Source organism: Myiozetetes cayanensis, unplaced genomic scaffold (genome assembly GCF_022539395.1).
Source record: "Myiozetetes cayanensis isolate MyiCay16 unplaced genomic scaffold, myiCay2020 scf10, whole genome shotgun sequence".
Classification (NCBI taxonomy): domain Eukaryota; kingdom Metazoa; phylum Chordata; class Aves; order Passeriformes; family Tyrannidae; genus Myiozetetes; species Myiozetetes cayanensis.
In genome coordinates, this window is record NW_026086605.1 from 21,372,399 (window position 1) to 21,392,549 (window position 20,151).

Here is a 20,151-nt window from a genome sequence, read left to right on the forward strand (position 1 = left end):
CAAGTCTAAAAGGCTTTCCTCACACTCCCTCACAATAACTTGTTTTGTCTAAAGACTTTGCACATTAGCTATAATGTCCAAATATATTTTGTAGTTGCACACTTCGCAGTCAATACCAACTCAAGGTGCTCAATGATTTGGGTTGTGAGGGCATGGAGATGGATTTAAGAGAGGTATCTGATCAACATTCATCCTACCATCTGTGGGATCTGCTGCTCCTACAGTGGATTCTTGACTGTTGCCTCGCTCTATGTTTTATGGTCTAAAAAAACACAAACACCTGTGCCACTGCATGTTATTCTTGCAGGCTTTTTTCCTAAAGAAGCAGGGTAGAAAAAGAGGCTGGCTTGATAAGGCAAAAGAAAATACCCCTTATGGACAAGATGAGTGCAAAAGGAAATTGCTGACTCATAAGCACTATTTTAAGCTGTTTCACAGAACCTCCCATCCTCACCCTCTCCACTTCCTTTTTCCCTAAAAGTGCTTAGATTTATTTTTCTCCCCGTATGCTGGCAAAGCCTCACTACCATTTCGGTCAATACTAATGGTATTGTCACAACAGAGAAGACCAAAGGACAAAACACAGGAAGTAATTCAAGATATGAGGTTTTCTCTCCAATTCAATATTCCCCAAAGACAATGAAAAAAGTCCTAGCAAACACAGCAAGCTCAGCTCCCAAGATCTAGTATTTCAAGGTTGCAAATTGCACGTACCACTATTTAACACCAGCAAGAAATAATACAAAAACAATGCTTGTTCACACTGTTGGGTTTCAAAAGTTCAATTAATACCAGATACAAAATAACCCCAAATTGGTAGCATGCTTTCTTCCTTTCAGCAATTACAATAAAACATGTATAGATGGTAGAATTAAAAGAATAAGTTTTGGAAAATTAAATTTTCCTCTGTATTTTTATGATCTGTGCAACTTAAAAATTGTTTTATTTAAGGAGGACACATTAAAGTTGTTCAAGCAAAATTAATTTTCATACCCTCTATCTTATGAGTGTTTGTCCACACAGCCTTCTCAGTGTGGTGTTATACATCCATACACATGCCTCTGTGTCTCTCCTCCTGTCTACAATACCAATGTTAAAGTAAAATCCTAAATGACAAACTCCACTACACAATCATCCCACTGGTATCACACGGGCAGAGTTATCACCTGACACGCCACAAGGGCATCTTGAGCTATCTGTAAGTTACAGCAACTATAGGTGGTTATTCTCAACGTGGAAGAATCACAGAACAAAACCAGCACTGCCAAAAGGTTTCAGATATTCTCTGACAGCCAAGTCTTCAGATTCAGAGACCCGGATTCCATCCAAGGCACAAGCAAGTGCTACAAAGCTTTGTAACTAATTCTGCCATCTGTACCTTAACTACTTCATCTTCATTTCTCCTCCAAAACCTGTCTCATGTTCCTCATGCTACATTTGCCCGTCCTTGCTTCTCATCAGTCAATTCCCTGTCTAATGTTTCCCCTTTGGCAACACAAGCTGACAGATGCAGTACCCTCCTGATGCAGCATTTTCCGTTTCATTAGCACCTAAAAACCTACTAGCACCTCAGCAAGTCCACCATTTCCATAAACCTCAATAATTTCCTAGAATCAGACACCTTTTTCCAACAGTTACAGTCTCTGTTTCCCACAACTCAGAAGCTTCAGCTCCCATCTCCTGTGACTATCCATCTGTACACTGGCCTGTTCCAGCTCAAACCCCGGGGTGCCCCAGGACAGGAGCTCCCTCCTCTTCCCTCTACACTGAAACTGCAGAGTCCAGGCTACAGGACAGGTTCTCAGTTCTGGTGCAGTTCCAGTGCTGATCATATCCAATGGGCAGGGACCTGCAACTCAGGGGAGACATCAGGGTCAGCTCCAGTCTCATGTATGGTCAGTGGGGGTGGCATCTTCAGAATTTCTAGCCAGCTCTAGAAAGTTTTAAGCATGCTAAAACTACAGCTACTCCCTTGACAGCATCATCTCTCAGTTAATTCTCATGGGAACATAAAAGATTATTCTAGATGTATCAATATGTACCAATAAGCAGATTTTTGATATATTTCATACCTACACTTGTACTCTTTTTGACAGTCAGAACCACAGTAACAGATATTCACATTCACTATAGTTCATATTCACTTCACTATCAACATTTGTGAAAAAGATCCCAACCTCAGTACACAGATTCTCTAGAGTACAGACACAAACCTGCTACGTTGCATAGTTAAGTTACCAATTCTCATAATTTTTATCCACCTACTGAAAAAAGAAAAGTGATACTACTTTTCTCTTGAAACGGGAATTAAGCTGTGATGGTAAAGACTAAAACTACAGTAAAAAATGCGCAATCATTGCACGTACTATCCCCCAAAAAAGACTCCATGCCTCCACTATCTTCTGATGAAAATTATGTGACAAAGTGCATTTATAAATGTTTTAAATACTCTTATCTTTTGCTGAAGAGAAAGTTGGAGGTTTTACAAGGCAACGGTAATGTGTGTACACTTTGAAAACATACAGTGTAAATATTTATCACTACTTACTTGCTGGAAAAAAGAAAAAAATTAAGCAAAGTACAAAACCCAAAGAGAATCTCATTTTCTTCTTTTCCAATTTGCATACCTGTGTTAGAAGAGTCTTTTGATAAAGCCAGTGGCCAACCAGCACATGCTATTTCATTGTGATGAGCAGCTGATGTGGTGTGATAACAGCTCAGAAGGCTGGGAAATAGTTCTTGGTGAAAATCAATAGAATCTATTAGGAGCGGAATCTTCACAGGACCTGGGATGTACAGACATCACAGATCTCTCTGTGCAATGAACTTTCCTGAGATAAAGCTCCTCTTTAGAAGAAATAAGTCCCATTGTGCAAAGCACAACTTGTACAAAGTCATATAATGAACAGAACTTCTAAGTAGGAATAAACTGCTTTAGAAAATGTAGCTTTTCAGTGGAACTGGCTTTTGGGTCTCCTGACAGCTGACATATTTCTCCAAAGAAACACAGCAGAATGTCCAATATCTGTAAACTACTTCAGATCTCATAGTAACAGAAGAAAAACAGTACACTGACTGTTTAAACAGTGCAATCAGGAAGCACTCTTACAGAAATTGCCACGTCAGATACCACAACTGGGTGGTAACTGGTTTGTAATCTCTGGCATGGGGCCTTCCAGTCTCAGAACCATCATTCAGAAAAAAAGCAGCTGGCACAAAGAGATCAGAAATGTCAATATTGATTAAAGTTTCATTCCAATGTCAAAATTTTAAAACCATATGAAATTTTCAGACTGCTGGGCTTGGTAGGGAGGATGGGGGGGGGGGAAAGTGGAAAGCAGTGCTGGCTTCCTAAAGAGTTTTCTGATCTCCTATTAAATACAAACTGGTAATGCCGTAACAGCCAACGTCCCAGCAAGAATGAAGGTCTCCTACTGTAGGTGCTCTGAATCTCACCACACACAGCTCTCCTTTCTCACAAACCATCTGAGTGCAAACAGGCAGGAGGAATGGGGCTTACCTCAAATTGTTAAGAGGTCGACACACTTCACTGGTTAGAAGTAGAAGAATATGGTCGAGGTAATCTTATGACTGCCTGGCTCTTGGAAGGGCCGGGGGGCTCTGATGAATGTATTTATTGCTGTAATCTTGAGCCAAATGCCTAAGGGTGACTGCTATTTCAAATCCTCTAAAGCCTGCAAAAACAGATAATCCATTGTTTAAAGATTTTAACTAGAAAAGACCAAGGTTGCAAAGCCTCAGGTAGAAAGAACAATGAAACACTAGACAGGAGAGCACTTTGCATTAGTTTGCTGCCTGAATACTGCTGTGCCTTGCACACTATACAAGGAACAGCAGCAATCAGACCTTTGTGTTGAGAAAGAGCTTTTACTGAAGAGGGAAGAGAAAGGGGATTCCTCTGCCTTGTCTCATAGCTGCCTGCTCCCAGATGCACTATAAACCAAAGGTCTTAAGCCTTAGCAATGATTAGTTATGCCCAATATAAGCTACATCAAATGGCACAGAATTTTTAAAGCACTTGGCACTGCCATTAAGGCCCCTTTATTTAATGAAATGCCTCAAGCTGATCACTTAAATATTGCAGCATTCAAAAAAAATCAGTAGTCATTTACAACATGTGCAGTTAGTACATTTAAAGCATGACTATGCTGTGCTGCAGCTATTGCTGTAATGTGCAAGAAGCTTGCCAAGCCAAAAAAAAAAAAAAAATGCACAGCGTGACTTGCACCCCAGGAGAGACACAACATATCTGAGCAACTGCGACAGAGAAAGAACTATTGCACTCGCTGCTCTCATGTATTGCTTCCTTGAGTTTGCTATTTCCAAACCCAATAAAATTAGCAAACATTTCTAAGAATTTTTGTGTGACACTTCCTCATCCCTGTATAAGATGCTCTTGGGTGACAGTGACAGGACAAAGAGCCTTCTGCACCAGTATTAACTCAAAGCTAGATTCAGATCAGTACTAGTCAAAACTAATTTATACTTTTTTCTTGTATTTCCCACAGATCTCCATTTCTGCAGCCCCAGTGGAAGCAGTCTCACAGGCAGAAAAAAGGGATAAGAAGTCTCCTCACATTCACAGGATGGATTTCACTGCAGCAGCCAGCTTGTTCCCATAACTTCACATAAAAAAAGAAATTTCTTCCTGAATCTCCTTCCTTTTCCTTCAAGACAGATGGAATCAAGCTAGATAAGATTTTCTAAAAAGTATTACCTAAGGATGGTTAATTTTTGGAAATTTAAATTTTAAGGCTTGAGTGTTATATCCTAATGTCTGTGCATACAAGGTCATTCCCATTTCATTTGGCTCACAGGTCCCTCATTCTGGCTATCACAAAAGTCCTGGCATTAGTGCTCACAAGCCTTGCAACCACCTCCACAGCTTTGTCAGCAGTTTCACAGCTATGCTGTGGTACATGGTACAGGTGCTTTTACCTTTGGTAAAAGATCATGACTGAAAATGAGGATGGAACTCCATACAGCCCTAGGAAAAGTTACAATATGCCAACAGAGAGCTGGTAGCAGAGGCTGTATAACGCCAGTGCCAAAGAATTGTGAAGACAGGACAAAATGAGTAGAGCTCTCAACACCCATTTTGAAGCTTGGTGTCCTCAGTCCCATCTGGCAGATCAAGCATAAGGTTCCAAAATCACTAACCTATGAAGGCCAAAAAAACTCCCTATCTAATGCTTTCTCCAGAAGAAGCCTAATGACAGGGGGAAAAACAGCATCTTGCATTTGTGGCTTACGCCCTTCATCTGTATGAAGATATGTTCGTTGTTGTTTCTTAAGCTGGTTCATTTTTAAAAGTACCCAATGTAGACTTTAAACCAAACAGTTTGCAGACATACCCTTTAAGAACAGTCCTGCTTTCAGTGCACATACTGTATCTATCACGGCCTTAACTTTCAGCACTGCCTGTGGCTGATGTCACCCTTGCACAGGATGCATTTCAGGAAGATGTAATTGCAGGAAGGGCCTGAGCACTCACAACAATTTCAGTTCCCCAAGAGCTGTCCAGAACCGTATCATGGGTCAGACTTTTAGTGCCAGGGTGGTAGGAAAAGATGCTGAGGAAAACACAGAAACATTTTTTGTTTGTTTTGCTTTCTTTTAACAAGATAGTGAAAAAAAAAAACAAAACCAAGAACCATTCCATAGAAAATTTAACTAGTTTTGTTTTTGGTAAATTGCACAGGAACATAAAGATGATACAGCACCGCTTATCAGAGAGCTGCATTTTTCCTGTGACCCCAAGGCTGGTCTGCACCTTGATCAAAGCAACTGCTTCACTCTTCCCCTATAGGCACCTTCTTCACAAACTATATTGCTACTATTTCTTCAAGCCTTCCCCTTACGAAAATCAGCAGTTTCTTATGACCACTGCTAGGTGAGTCGAACCTAAATAAATCTAACTTTTTAAATGTTTGCAGAACTGATGCAAAAAGAAGTAGCACGAGACTCCTCTTCAGTTTACACCATGTGAAATCATACTTCTAAAGTGATCATCTGGCATGTCTTCAGGTGGTCCTACCTCTCCTCCAAAGACAGCAGCCCTGGCATGCCATCAACTCATCCTATCCCCAAAACGCTCCATGGTGTCCCAATATAAAAGCATTTGAGCCTGACTGGGTTTCTTACTGATCCACTGAAAGGTAACATTTTCTCTTTTGGAGAAGGAAACATAGCAAAAAAGGGGTTTGTTTTGTTCTGTTATTTTAATTTCCACATCAGTTTCCTGGTCTCCCTGCTGAGTGGTTGTGCCAATACTGAGAAGGGTCACTATAGGATTGGATCACTTTCCTCTCTGTTAGTATCAGTTTAAATCCAAAACAAGAGTACGTTCAAAGGACATTTTCACTGTGCTTTCATTCAGTAATACGAAAATGCCAGGACTAACAAAAATAAGATAATTATACAATAGCTCTACAACATACAAGCGAATTAACTATAACCACCTCAGAAAAACATTATGTTCAACACCAACTGCAATTACGACAATCCCTGAACACTAGTTTGTTCTTAACCTGCCCACATACACAACGCAAGGCCAAAAAGGAGTTTCCAGCTCTGCCTGCTACCACAGGCACCGTACCATCGTGTGTGGTTAGTGAGGAATTTGTATTTAAAAGTAATGCTGGGAAAGGCAAACATCAATATTTTGTTTGAGGCAAAGCAAGTTTTCCTGCAGAAAGCTCTGTGTTTACATGGACTTGGGCCATGGAAACATACTCCGTTCTACGCACAGTTACAGGACACTAAAATATAGACACAAACACATGATAAAAGCGCATTTTCATGGTAGTCTTGAGTCAGGAAAGTAGACTTATTCACATCATGCTTTGACACAAGTGACCAAATCTGAAACAGGAACATAAAGGAAGGATACGGATGGACATCTACAGACAAAACTAAAACAGGAGACAGTGACAGATCTCTGCTTATGAGGGAGATGATTATGACTCAGTCATAAGTAAAGCACATGCATTTTGAGCTTAAGTATCACTGAGTGAATCCAAACATTTAATTAAATATTAATAAACACAATAAAATTACAAATAACAAATTGAAATACATTATTTGTAACTGAAATGGGGGGCAGGGGAAAGCCAGATGTTTCAGAGGTGTTCTGGACAACAGTCAGACATGAAGACAGGCTTCAACACTGAAACGGATCTGCCTCTTCGCGGCTGCCGGACTGGGCCAGGATCCCACTGTATCCCACTGAACAAGCAGATTTAACACTGCAAGAGCTCACATCGCTCACAGAGCTGATGAAACAGAGAGCTGCAGCAGTCCTCATGCACAGACACCCCGTGTTGATTGATGCCATGTCTACACTGGTTTCTGTCTGCTCTTTTTAATAGCTCTGCAGCCCTCCACAACTGGAAGGACAAGCGGTTCACCAGCAGTAAGGTGATGGTTTTTTCAGTAGCTCCATCACAGAGACAAATTATATCACTTCAAAGACTTCTCTATACTTAAAACAGACCCACACACAGGTGATGACCAGAAGAGAAACACAAGACTCGGGTGATGACAGGTGCAAAAGGATGACATTTTAAGGGGTCAGCCAAGATATCAACCTTTTCTCCACTAAAAATTTCTACCTTTAATTAAATTGCACAAGAGCTCTCACTACAGCCTTACTTGCTCCTCATTCATCTTGGACCATCAAATATTAAGAGGTATTCAAGTTGTTGTGAAATTATATTATTCATCTCAAGCAGGGATCTACATGCAATGTGCCACTACACTGGGACACTCCAAGCCTGATCTTGCCATTTGTTCAAAGTTAAACTCCCAACAGTGCAAAAGCCAGACTGCACAGAAGAGAACATGTCTCTTTACAGAAAAAAAAAATCATAGGCCAGGATCTGACATTTTCACATATTCTCCTTGCTTCTGGAGGCAACTGCAATCTCTGGGGTTAAGGTTTTGAATTGAACAAAGACCTACCCATGGTCTGGTCTGACTTCTCTGGGACAGGTATGGCTGGTCAGGACCACAGAGAAGTCCTGGTTACCAGACACAGAGGAACCCTGGCTGTCGGACAACCCAAAGATAAAAGTAAGGGCAAAGACAATCAACAGCTGCAGAGCAAGCCGTTAACATTTGGCACTTGGAAAAGCTTCCAGAATAAAGTGGGAGGGGCACAGAATCACTACATCAACACTAGCTTAAAAAGAAAAATCTACAGAAAAAGTTTTCTAAATATGGGAAAGGCAGTTAAGATCAGAACAGACAAAACTGATGTAAATCAATTAACAGCGAAGATATTAAAATGCTATGCTGAAAGCAGTCCAGTAGTAGGAGCAAGTTAATGTCACTCTGCAAGGTGTTCAATTTACCTTCTGCTCAGATACTTATCCTGATGACATTTTCTACATCTCGACTAACATTCTCAGTTTTTAATATATTCAGTGGAAAACCAAAAAAGAACTTCCAGAATGTGATTCACCTCAACAAAGGTGGACATCTGTTTTAGAGTGAAAAGAACTGCACCCTAACATACCCTTAAACATAAAGTGAACTTACAGTGCTCAGCTCAGGTGTCCAGTTTTATATCTTCACATGTAGTCACATGAGTCCAACTCTGCATCATCCAAGAGATACCTGAACTGACTGTTTTAAAAGCCCTTTCTGGCACAAAATTTCCCATGCACTCTAAAGCACTGGTAAGGGCTAGAGAGCTAATGCAAAGTTGTTCAGTAAGAGGTTCTCAAGACAAAAATAGACATTTATAAAATGTTCTGTGTTTCTTCTAACCTTTCTGAAATAAATCTCAAGTTTCCCTGCTTTTCTAAATGGAGCTCTACTTGGAGCCTATCACAGCTAAGGCCTATCATCCCACTGTTTCCTTTGAGGAATTAATACCAAAGTAATTGAAAATGTAAGAGTTAAGACCTGTTGACGAGCTCTAAAAATCCACATGCAAGCTCTGATTCTACTTCAGAAGTACTGCCAAGCAAATTAGCATTAATTAGAGACAAGCTTAAAGACCAATAAAATATTAGGCTAATGGAATCATCTGGAACTGTAAAACTAAACATGATCAAAGGAAAACAAGTTGCTCTGTCACATAATCTGATGGTCCTGACATGGGAGCCTCACAAATTGAACCACTTAGAGGAATGTAATATTCTTGCAGGGTTCCTGATGCAGAATTGAAGGATGTAGGAGAATGGAGAAACAAAGAGAAGGGGCAGGGTGCTGAGGTTGCATGCTTTCAAATAGAGTGACCAGATGGCAGACCAGAACTGCAAAAAGAGATTAAGAAGGGATAAAATTGTCATTTTGCTGTCCCTCTTTCCTCCTTCCTTTTTGTATCAGTTATACCAATCCAGCTCCCTAATGACTGAATACAGAGAAAAAACATACATGAATAAATGAAAGCAGCAGTGATCCCTAACTCCAGAGAGGGCTACAACTTGTTGGTGTGCCATTGAACACATACAGTTTTATGTCCTACTCTCTCCCCTGCTGTGGAAACCTTCCCTGAGGAGGCAACCTGCAAGCCTCTTCATGTGAGCTACAGGAAGACTGGAGAGCAGAGGACAGACTCTACTATCTTTTACTTTACAGAAATGCCCTAAACAAACTTTTCCACTAATGCAGACATTTCCAGAGGGGAAAAAAGAAAGAATTCAAACTAATGCACTGCAGAGTTGAGAGAGAACAGATCAGGTTAGTGCAGTACAACTGTACTTGTATCCCACCAAACTTGTACTACTCCAGATCACACTCCCTTATTTCCCCCACACACTCAAAACATGAGACAAAGTGCTGCAGATGGTAAGTGTGATGTGACACATACACAGCACAGGGACCAGCACCAGGACCTGCACAAGCCCCCCTGTACACTGAGCAGAGGACAAAATGCATTTCTCCTTTTTTACCCTCCTTTGATTCTGGGGAAAAAAATATTAATATTGGCATCTAATAGCCTTTAGTTTAAATGCTTAACCTCACCATTTGTATTTAATGACAAATATTACATTCACTAAATGGAAAGAAAGAGTACACTACTCTAGGGTAAGTTAAGGCTTTAACATTTCAGCCTGAGACGCTGCAAACACTGTTGATGTTCCACGTTTGCAATCCCAGCAGGAAGAACAGCTGCAGTTACACACAGCTACAAACACACTTGGAAGAGACAGGTATTTCTGAACATCTTGGTGTTGCTAGTACATAAGCAAGTGCTGCATGGAGCTGTCCTTTCTTATTTTGCAGTATTCATTTTACTTGACAAATTCAAAAGCAGGTTGAGTCCACAGAGAGAGCAAGCCTGTGACCCATCCCTCTCTTTGTCTGGAGAGTTTGGGCGGCTTTAAAAAACAAGCAAACAGCAATTCCCACTTCTTTGAAAACAGATCTTGTGCCACTGCCCAGTGAAAGCCACAAATATTTTGAGAAGGTCCAAACTGCATTTACAATCTTATCAACCCCCTCACATTCACTGCTAAATCAGTTAGCTTACTAAAAATATCAGCTGGCATGAACGTGATGGAGGATATCTTCCTGGTGCAGAAGATTAATTCATCACTCATGTCTAGAGATTTCTACTGCATTTTTAATAGGGTACATATGGATTCAGTCTAGTGATCTATATCATTTCCTTTCTGGATATGGGTCTGTATTGAAAAACAGTCCCCAAACAGCAATTGCCAGAGGCCCAAGACCTTCAAATACTGCTAGGCAGAAAGAAAAGGTACAGCTCTGATCTGTATACTCCAGTAAATCATTCAGTGGCAGTTTAAGACATTGTGCTCCACAGCTCTACTGGATTAGATTCCTGCCTCCAGCACAGGATCAGTAAAGCAGAAAGTCTGCCTGTACCATCGTTGCTGCACCCCACAGCCTGGGCTCTCAAATTCAGTGGCTGAAGAAGAGGAACATAGTTCCTTGTGACTTTGCTGGAGTGGGAGAATTGCCAGTGTAAGGGCAGGGGTCACAGCTCAAAAAGAAGAGAAACAAAACCCAGCCTTTGAGATTTCCAGAGCTGATGTCAGAGCACCCAGAGCTCAGTCGGAGCTGCACCAGGGCACAGTGCCTGCAGACTGTGCTGCTACAGGCCAGAGGTGAAGTGCCTCAGCACAGGCATAATGAAACTCAGGGCTTCACCTCTTTGAATTACGTTCAATTAACCAAAGCAACTGCGTTCAGCAAAGTCACTGTGAATTTTCTAAAGACAGGTAATGTCGGTCTGGGCCTTCTAAAAATACGCTCCCAGCACTAGCCTTCCAGCAGTCCTGTACTACTCAAAGCCTGCCATCAGACAACAGCAGCAACTCGGATGTACCTGTATTCAGAGTCTAGAAAGATAGCTGGAAAAGAAACAGTCAAACTCAAAGACCCTCAAATCAGCAACAGCTACAAAAAGACTAGAGAAACACGGAGAGCAAACAGGAGCATTCACCCCAATCATTTCCAGAATCCAGGAAAAACCCGGCATCCGCGCCCAGCACCGCCACCACCATCTGTCTGTGCTGCTGCTGCAGCATTGCTGTCTTACACCCACAAACTCCACTGCAGCTGCCTGTTGAGCTGGAAATTTGATACACTGCAAAGGTTGCTGACAGCCAAAGGCTGCTCCCTTCCCTATAAAATATCCTGTAATAAATTACATTACAGACTGGGGAAAAGGATTCCGAAGAGCGAGAATTAAAACACAACCTTATGAGAGCTAAATGAGACCAATTAAAGGAGATTTGCTACAAGTGCTAAGGGATTTTGACCTGAGCTGTAATCAGGGATAGATATGCATTCCTTTAAAAGAGGGAAATGAGCAAGAGATCATGTGTAAACAACTCTGCCAATTAAAATGAAATGGATTATCTTATCTGTGCAGCTCTGCTCAGAGAATCTCCGCATATTCCAGATATACCACAGAGAGATCTGAGACAGTCATTCAATCCTCTGACACAAGGCTCAGCGATGAGGAGGTAGGCTGTGCTTCAGGACTCATCGAGGCCTCAGCTACATTTGGTTATTTCCTCCATAAACCCCCCCTTTTTTTTTTTTTAAGAAATCATGAAATTATAAAATAAGATACAAAACTAGGCTCAGGCTTTTTCACCAGGCCACCTACATGAATACTGATACAAATCAGCCTGAAGGTTAAGCATCACAACAGTAAAACATGCCTTATGCAAAAACCATGCAGCAGATCCCACCATCACTGCACTATCAGATTCTGCTGGGAAACACTGAGCTTGCCCGTGCACACACTCATGTCATGGTAAACAATCACACGTAGTATTCAATCCTCTAAAACAGTGACTCTCAGGTTTTCTGTATCACAGTCCCATTTTGCTGCCCCAGAACCCCTCTCCTCATGGGGAGCAATACTAGAGGGCAGGATTGGCCCCACTCTCCATTCTAAAACTCAGTCTGAGAACCCACACTCTTGAGCTAAAGTCGTTTCTGCAACTGGAACAAAAAATTTGACATGGACAGATGTACCACTGCTCTTGTTCTGTGTCCTTGCTCTTAGCTCATTATGAGCGGCATTTTTTTGAAAATTCCATTTCTTCTTAGTTCAAAATCATATACACATGCAAAAAAAGCAGTTTTACAAGGCCTGAAGAAACAGTAAACAGAGGAAGAAAAGACCCATTAGGAAACCATGTTCAAGGAGCAACAACAAGGAAAACAGTACCATGGACTTAGGGGGCAGCAAAAACTAAAAGGGAAGGATGAATTCGGGATGAGGAAGAAAAATGTAAGAAGGAAGCAGTAAGTGGACAAGACAATAATTGTAAGAGATATATACTTGTTCACAGTTGCTGACAGCAGAAATGTTTTAGAACATTTTGTGCTGGTTGCCAGATTTGAGCACAGAGTTTTTCCACTGGCTCAAAACTGGTCTAGTGGAGTCAGCCTGCTTTTGGAACCAGACTAGCTCTTAACACGCCACAATCACATTTGTGCAGCGTGAAGTACAGACTAAAGTGACCTGTGTCCAATCTTCCAGTAGTCTGATCAGTGATCTCAGTGCCATGAAAACAGCTGCACTGAGATGCCCAATAAAGAAGCACTGCACAAACCCACCGTGGATGGAGCCCCTCAGGTGTCTCCATGCAGCAGCTGTACAGGGCTTGGCTCTGGGATCACTAACTGGTGTAAGTGCAAAGACAGCTCACATGGGCAACATGAGCATGTGGGGCACCCACATCGATAAACCCTTGGGGCTGATGTTGAGCTTCTAATATTTTCTGGCTCTTAGGGTGGTTTTGTACACAATGTGTTCCACCATACTGACGCTGCCTAGATTCTTCCATCATCATCCAAAATTTCCCTGCCCAATTACCACAGATAATTGACTGCACCTAACCTGAAAAATTAATCAGAAGTTTCTAGTTTACATCTTCGCCACAAAGGGCAAGGTTACGCTTCCTAACGAGAAATGCACGTACAATTAACAATTCTGAATACTTCTCTGGCAAGACCAGTCACAAAGAATCCCAGTGTGGAGTAGTGTAACTTGTGGCTGAATTCAGATATGTGACATTTGCCCACTTCTAATTCAGGCAACACAGAGTTTATTCACTCTTGTATAAGCAAACAGGGGTGTCTCGTGCTTTATTTATCGTTTTACCACTGCAGAAACGTTTTAACGACTAAATGATGGTAAATGCTATAGGAACGATTCCTCACGCTCCATTAGCTTTCCCTACGTAACACAGTTTTTGTTGTGTCTTCGTGGTACCGCGACTGTACCCGCGGCTGGCCTGCACTGAACGCAGCCCCCAGAGAGCCGCCTGCGCCGCACGGGCAGTGCAGCCGCACCGGGGGACAGGAGCATCCCCTGCCCCGGTGCACGGAGACTTGTTCAGCGCCGGTCCCGCGTACCAAGCACCCTCGCCGCCCGCAACACGGCGCCGCGGGGTAAACAAAGCGGGAGCGAGGCCGGGAGCGCAGCCCCGGCCCGGGACCGCGCTGCCCGCCGGCGGCCGGAGCACGGGGGGCTCCGAGGGGCGGCAGCCGCGATGGGGCAGGAGCCGCCGCTCCGGGCCGTGCGCCGGGGGCTCCGCGCCCGCCGAGAGCAGCCGGGCAGGGCAGCGAAACGTCCGACCCGGGCACCGCCGGCACACGGGGCACCGTGTCGGGGTGCGGGCCCCCCAGGCGGGCTCTCGGCGGGACGCCCCGGCCGCACAGGTGGCTGCGGGGCGGGCGGCGCCTCCGGGCGGGGGGCAGCGCCCTCCGTGCCTCCTGCACCCGCTCGGCCCCTCGCCTCCCCCCGCGGCCTGGCCGCCCCACGCTAACAACCCACGCTAACAACCCCCGCCCGGGACCGCCGCCCCCCGCCCGGCACAACTTCCCCCGGCCCCGCCGGCGCCGCTCGCTCTGCTCTGCCCCGCCGCCCTCCGAGCCGGCCCGGGCCGGGCCGCGCCGCCAGCACCGCGCTGCCCTCCTCCTCCTCCTCCACCACCACCTCACCTGCCGCAGGGAGGCCCCGCCGGGCGGGCACGGCTCGGTTCCCGAAGGGAGGGAGGCAGGGCGGGAGTCCCCCGGTACGGCGAGCAGCGCTCAGGCCGGTCGCGGCCCGCCGGCTCCCGGGCGCTGCGCGTCCCTCCGGCCGCTGGGGGAGCCGCCGCGCCGCGCGGCCGCCATCTTCCGCGGGCAGGGGGCGGGGCCGCCGGGGTTTGCCGCGGGCAGCGCCGCGGGCGGGTCCCGCCGCACCCACACGGGCACCGGCACGGGCACACACACCCGCACCCACACGGGCACCCGCACCCACACGGGCACCCGCACCCACACGGGCACCCGCACACACACGGGCACCGGCACACACACGGGCACCGGCACCCACACGGGCACCCGCACCCACACGGGCACCCGCACCCACACGGGCACCCGCACCCACACGGGCACCCGCACCGGCACACACACACACACACACACACACACCCCCGCACCCACACGGGTACCGGCACTCACACGGGCACCCGCACCCACACACCGGGCCGGGGTTCGTGGGGACACCCCGGTGGCACGGGCTGGGGGCAGTGGCTGCGGCCGCCGCGCTCCCGGCGGCTCTGAAGGCGTGGGATGTCCAGGAAAAGAGTAGGAAGGAATTGACAACCGCTGCGACAGCGCCGGCAGCAGCCTCCCGAGAAACACAAACACACGCACGGTGCAGTTTGCTAATTTGGAAAAGTGGAGGAAATGGCAGCAGGAAGCCAGAATGGGATGTGAAGCCACATCACAGGATCATTTATTCTCAGTGGAGGATGGAGAGGTGGGTGGCAGTTTGGGAGTGCTGTTATACAGCCCTGCTTTAGGATCTGCTGTGCAGAAAGCACCCACCACGTTTTGGAGAGCAAACGTTCGGGACGGGTTAGCACGACTGGGACCTTGAACAGTCAAAAGCGACAGAGGAGGAGCAAGCAAAGGGAAAGCAGGTGCTCAGGGAATAAGGCCTTAGGTTGGCAAAGTGCTGCTTCACATCCCGCTGTCAGAGGATTGCTGGCACCCTGCGAGTCACTCGGGAAACCTTCAACAAAGCGACACAAGAAGTGGATTTGCTGCACAGGAATCTGCTCCTCTGTTGAAAAGCTAAAAAAGCTTGATCATCGCGGCTTTCAGACACATTTAGACAGGGCTTTTCATCTTCAGCCTAATCAGTTTGCACCTGAAGCACTGACCATGACTGTTAGGCCCACCTTAGCACATGAATCAAATAATGCAAGAAAAGCAGACAAAACTATGAGCAATCATATCTTAGTGCACTTCAAAAGTCTGTTCTGCCCCTGGCTGACAGCACCCCCACCTCAGCAAAAGTTGATGAGGCAGCTGTTCCCACCACCTGCAGTCCTATCACACGGGTCTGTACTGCCAAAATACCCAGCAGCACATATTTGAACACGTGATTGCATTTCTGTTGAATTAATCCAAACACGTGCTGCAGTGCTCACATCAGATTAATATCATCTGCCTGCCTGCAGCCATCCCAAAACTAGTGTGGCAGCAACAGGTGATCCCAGTCTACCAGACCTTGCACTTTCCAAAACAGCTGAGCAAATCTGAGACAACAGAGGGAATGTGTGGCAGATCAGCACCTCATGTCATGTGTTTGTAGCATTTATGATCCAGCACTACATTCTGTGAAACTGGATTTAGCATTTCGAAGAATAGCTTGATATTCTAGTAAAAAAATTTTTTAGTTCCTGTCTCTCCCCCAGTCCCATCCAATGTCAGTTACACTGAGGGACGGGAATCAGTGACAGGAGTTCATGTTGAACACTATAGTACTCTGCCCAGGTGCAACAATATCAACTTGGAATTCCTTTTAAATGTGCAGTGGGAGAAGACACCCCAAATGTCTTCTCCAGCCACAAGAGAAGTCCCTTGCTTTCCTTTTCATTTCACCACAAAACAACTGTCCTCACTTTCTTTCTAGTTACCTCATATGTAGCTTCCTCTACTCACTTACAAGACACCCTTAACTCCATCCTGCATCTCCGCTCTCTTCCCCACGCCAGCCTCCTCACACTCCAAACCACTCTCAGTGCTCAGCTTTATGACTCCCATCTTCCAGGCTATCCTATTGCTCCGTGCCCGTCTCAGCTGGTGCTGTACCTGGTAACACTGCATTTCTCTGAAGCAACTTCTCCTTCTTAAGGTTACATAAACAAACAATCTTTCCCTGGATATTCCATTTAAAGGGTCAGGAAGCCTATTTCTTCCTAAAGGGAAAGTCGAAGTAAAACACTGTATTAAGATTAAATGTGTTACTGTTTCTGTTGAGGCTCAATAGAGTCTTTGTACCAGGTATGGAGGATTTTTACCGATACTGTAAAAGATCAGGTAGTGTTGAAACTTGCTAATTTATGATATTTAAAATAATCTCAGCGTTAATACTATTTTGGAGTGAACAAGGCTGAAATCTGTTTACAATTAGAAATATTTAAGACAATCTGTACCAATTTTGGACCTTTTTTATACAAGAAAAAATATGCTAAATCTAAAGCAATGAATTTCAAATATCACGTTAGTAGAACATATTTTTTGTGTAAGTATGTATTTTTTTCAGTTTATTTTGAAATTCTAAACACATAATAAATAAATAAATGCTTTCTGGAACAGGAACAACCATAGAGCAGTAGCACTGCCTTGACTACTGATGTAACCTATAGGATGTTCCAGTGTAAACCAAGCCTCTGAAGCACAGCCCTGGTGTCATTTTTGCAGGCTGTCCTCTGTTGGTATGAGCATTACACTTTCCCACCGAAACAGGAAGGAGAAATAAACCATGTTGGGACAGCATTTCATTGCAAGAACTGGCCAAATCCCAACTCTGCCAACATGCAGTCATATGATGCATTAACAAAACATTTTCTGTGAATGAATGTCATCCTGCGCATCCATTTATGGATAATCATGGTGAGTAAAATGATATAAATTGCCACTGACTAGGGACAACCACTGTTCCCTCTCCCTTCATACACCTGTGCTTTAGAGGACCCTCCCGTAGCACAAGGAACTTTCAGACTGAGATTTTATTGACTTAATTATTTCAATCCTTTCCTTGTAGCCAGACTGTTTTAAAAACCATGAGCGTATGCATTTTTTTTTCTAATACTTGTTAAGTACACAATAAATTGGCTTAAAATTCTTCAGAATATTACACACCAACCAGGAAATTCCTATTCCTTACCAGCAGACAGGACATTCTTGCAGGTGAGGAGTTCTCAGGCACTAAGAATCTCAAGGGAAAAATTCATAACCCTCCACTCAAGCCACTTTAAGTGCCCCTAAGGACCACCTTTCCCAAGTCTAAAATAAATTTATATTAAACCCAAATAAACAAGCATTCCAGGTGCATTAGGCTGCAGTCCCAATCCTCTCAAATACTCAGGAAAAAAAAATCATCCATGATGAGTAGCAGCAATATCACCCCGCTGCTCTGCAGCCCTGTTCATGTCTCTCCTAGTGGTTTCTACAGAGGTCAGGCTTATCATCTGCATGGACAAATGGCAAAGCTGAAGCACAGAGCACACGAGTGGCTTATCCTGCAGTCACTCTGCAAAGCCATAGCAAAACCAAAACCAGATCACCAATCTGATCACTTGTCAAATGCTCTGTTAGTCTGTGTTATCAATTACGTGTAAGTAAGAAGTAACAATTTCCATAATAAAATGGAAAGGATATTGACATTCAGGGTCTAGTCCTGCTCATGCTTCTCCGTGCATCTCATGGATACTAAAAGCATCCTACCAGACCTTTGTACTGCTAGCCCAGCAACTAAGAGCAGACCAGTCCTAGTTTAAAAGGACATCTGATTTGGGCATAAATAAAAGCTACCATCAGTCATAGGTCTCCCACAGGGTAACCCACCTATGTACACAAACGTGTGTATGCATAAATTGGGAGAGAAGGAACTTCGAAAACCATGCTCTGATCCTTCTCTTTTTGTAGGAAAATGGCAAAACTCCATCCAATATGATGAGCTGATTTTAACCAGCTATGGCATACTGAAAGTAAGTTTCTAGGAATATCCCTGTCTGATAGCTCAATACCAGAGCTATCACATTGCAGGCAAGTACCATTCCCAATCCCTGCTCTCAGCTAAAACATAAGAGGTAAAACAAATCCCATACATATGCTACATAAATATTCTTGACATGAGCATTAGTCTGACTATTGTGCTTTCAGTAAGTGTTTAAATTACTCTTGTCTTGGTTAAAAGAGCTACTAAGAACAGGGGAGATCATCACTAATATTATGAGTACCTTCCTAGTGCTTATCAGATCATACTGCAACGTTTCTTCAAAGATCATTAGATAGGATTAACTGCTTCAGGAGAGACTTTACCTGATGAATGATGCTGCCTTGTATGTCGGAAATTATAGCAGAACCTCTCTTTGCTGCTGTAATAGCAGGAGCTATCTCTTCTGGGCACGAACATATTGTCTTCAGTCCCACTGAAACGGGCTGTAAAACTCTGGCCTTCTCCCTTTAAACACTAAGGACAATTTTCCTCCTGTTTCAGCAGGCAGCAGAGGTAATCATCTCCTTAAGCAGCAGCAACTGACACCTATTTAACTAGGTAATTGCTGTAGTTAAAGGGGATTAGGTACACCGAAGTTGCTTTCTCTGATAAGGCAAAGCCACCTCCTCCCACCTGCAGCGCTTCCCAGACGCACCTGGGAAAAGCTCAGGGAGTGGAGGCCAGCCAGGCCTGCCAAAAGGGGAGCACAAGCAGTGGGTAGTGCCCTTCAGCCATCGCTGCAGCCGGTACCAAAACAAGACGCGTGCCCCCAGTGCCACCCCAGCAGTCGCTGTGCCAGACACAAGGCCGGCGGTAGCAGGAGATGCAGAGAAGCACCTGAGTGTCTCTGTCCCCCTGCTCCGACAGCCTGGCAGGGCCTCAGCACGGGGCAAGGGCAGCACCTGCTGCAGGCTCACCACTCAGCCACCTACCCTTGAGAGAGCAGCGTGAGCTCTGCTAGGTGGCAAATAAAAGAAAAATGGCAAAGCAGCGAAGGCCTGAGTGGAACAAAGCCTACCCAGCAGGGCATAAACAAAATACTAATAACTAGAGGCAGTATAGAAACAAAATAGGCTAAAGCCAACTAACTTGTTGGGAAATGATGCTTATGCTGCTAGACCTGACACATTTGTGCAGCCGAGTGGTTGATCTGTGCCTCTGCAGAAGCATCTCAGTCAGGACACAACATACACTAGGTTAGAAATAAATAAGCCACCCAACTTGAGATCAGCACGTTTACGTCAGGCAAACCTAACGGCAAGAGGGCTTCTCCCACAAGGAGTCTGAAATATTGGTGAGAAAAACAAATAAGGAAGTAACAGCATAGATTTGCCAAGATCAGGTTATTAGGAACAAAAGCAACATTTTCCTATTAAGCCTGGTGTGTCAGGGACATGCCATGAAGTTCATTGTATCAGGCTCTGTTGTCCCTTTGTTTTTAATGCTAGCATTTCCCCCCTCATTTTAGGTATGGTACCACTTAACTTTTTCCCCTTTTTTTCAAATTAGATTTTTAAATCACACAATTAACTCACACATACACACACACAAAAAGATCTGTAAATTGATTCTTATCCCAGAAGTACCATTGCTACATGGTTTAAGAGAACAGTGTGACACTCCAAACTTTA

At 44.5% G+C, this 20,151-nt stretch overlaps 1 protein-coding gene across 3 annotated transcripts in view; it reads right to left on the minus strand.

Annotated features, from left to right (window-relative positions):
• NDST2 (N-deacetylase and N-sulfotransferase 2) overlaps positions 1 to 14,618 on the minus strand; it is a 132,288-nt gene extending 117,670 nt beyond the window's left edge. For 2 of the 3 annotated variants that reach the window (XM_050336292.1, XM_050336326.1), the window contains exons 1-2: positions 14,467 to 14,618; positions 3,521 to 3,695 (exon numbers count right to left, since the gene is read on the minus strand). The gene's annotated coding sequence lies outside the window, so the exon portion shown is untranslated. The remainder of the gene's footprint in view (positions 1 to 3,520; positions 3,696 to 14,466) is intronic. The other variant, XM_050336301.1, reaches the window with a different exon arrangement.
• Between the last annotated feature and the right edge of the window lie 5,533 nt (positions 14,619 to 20,151).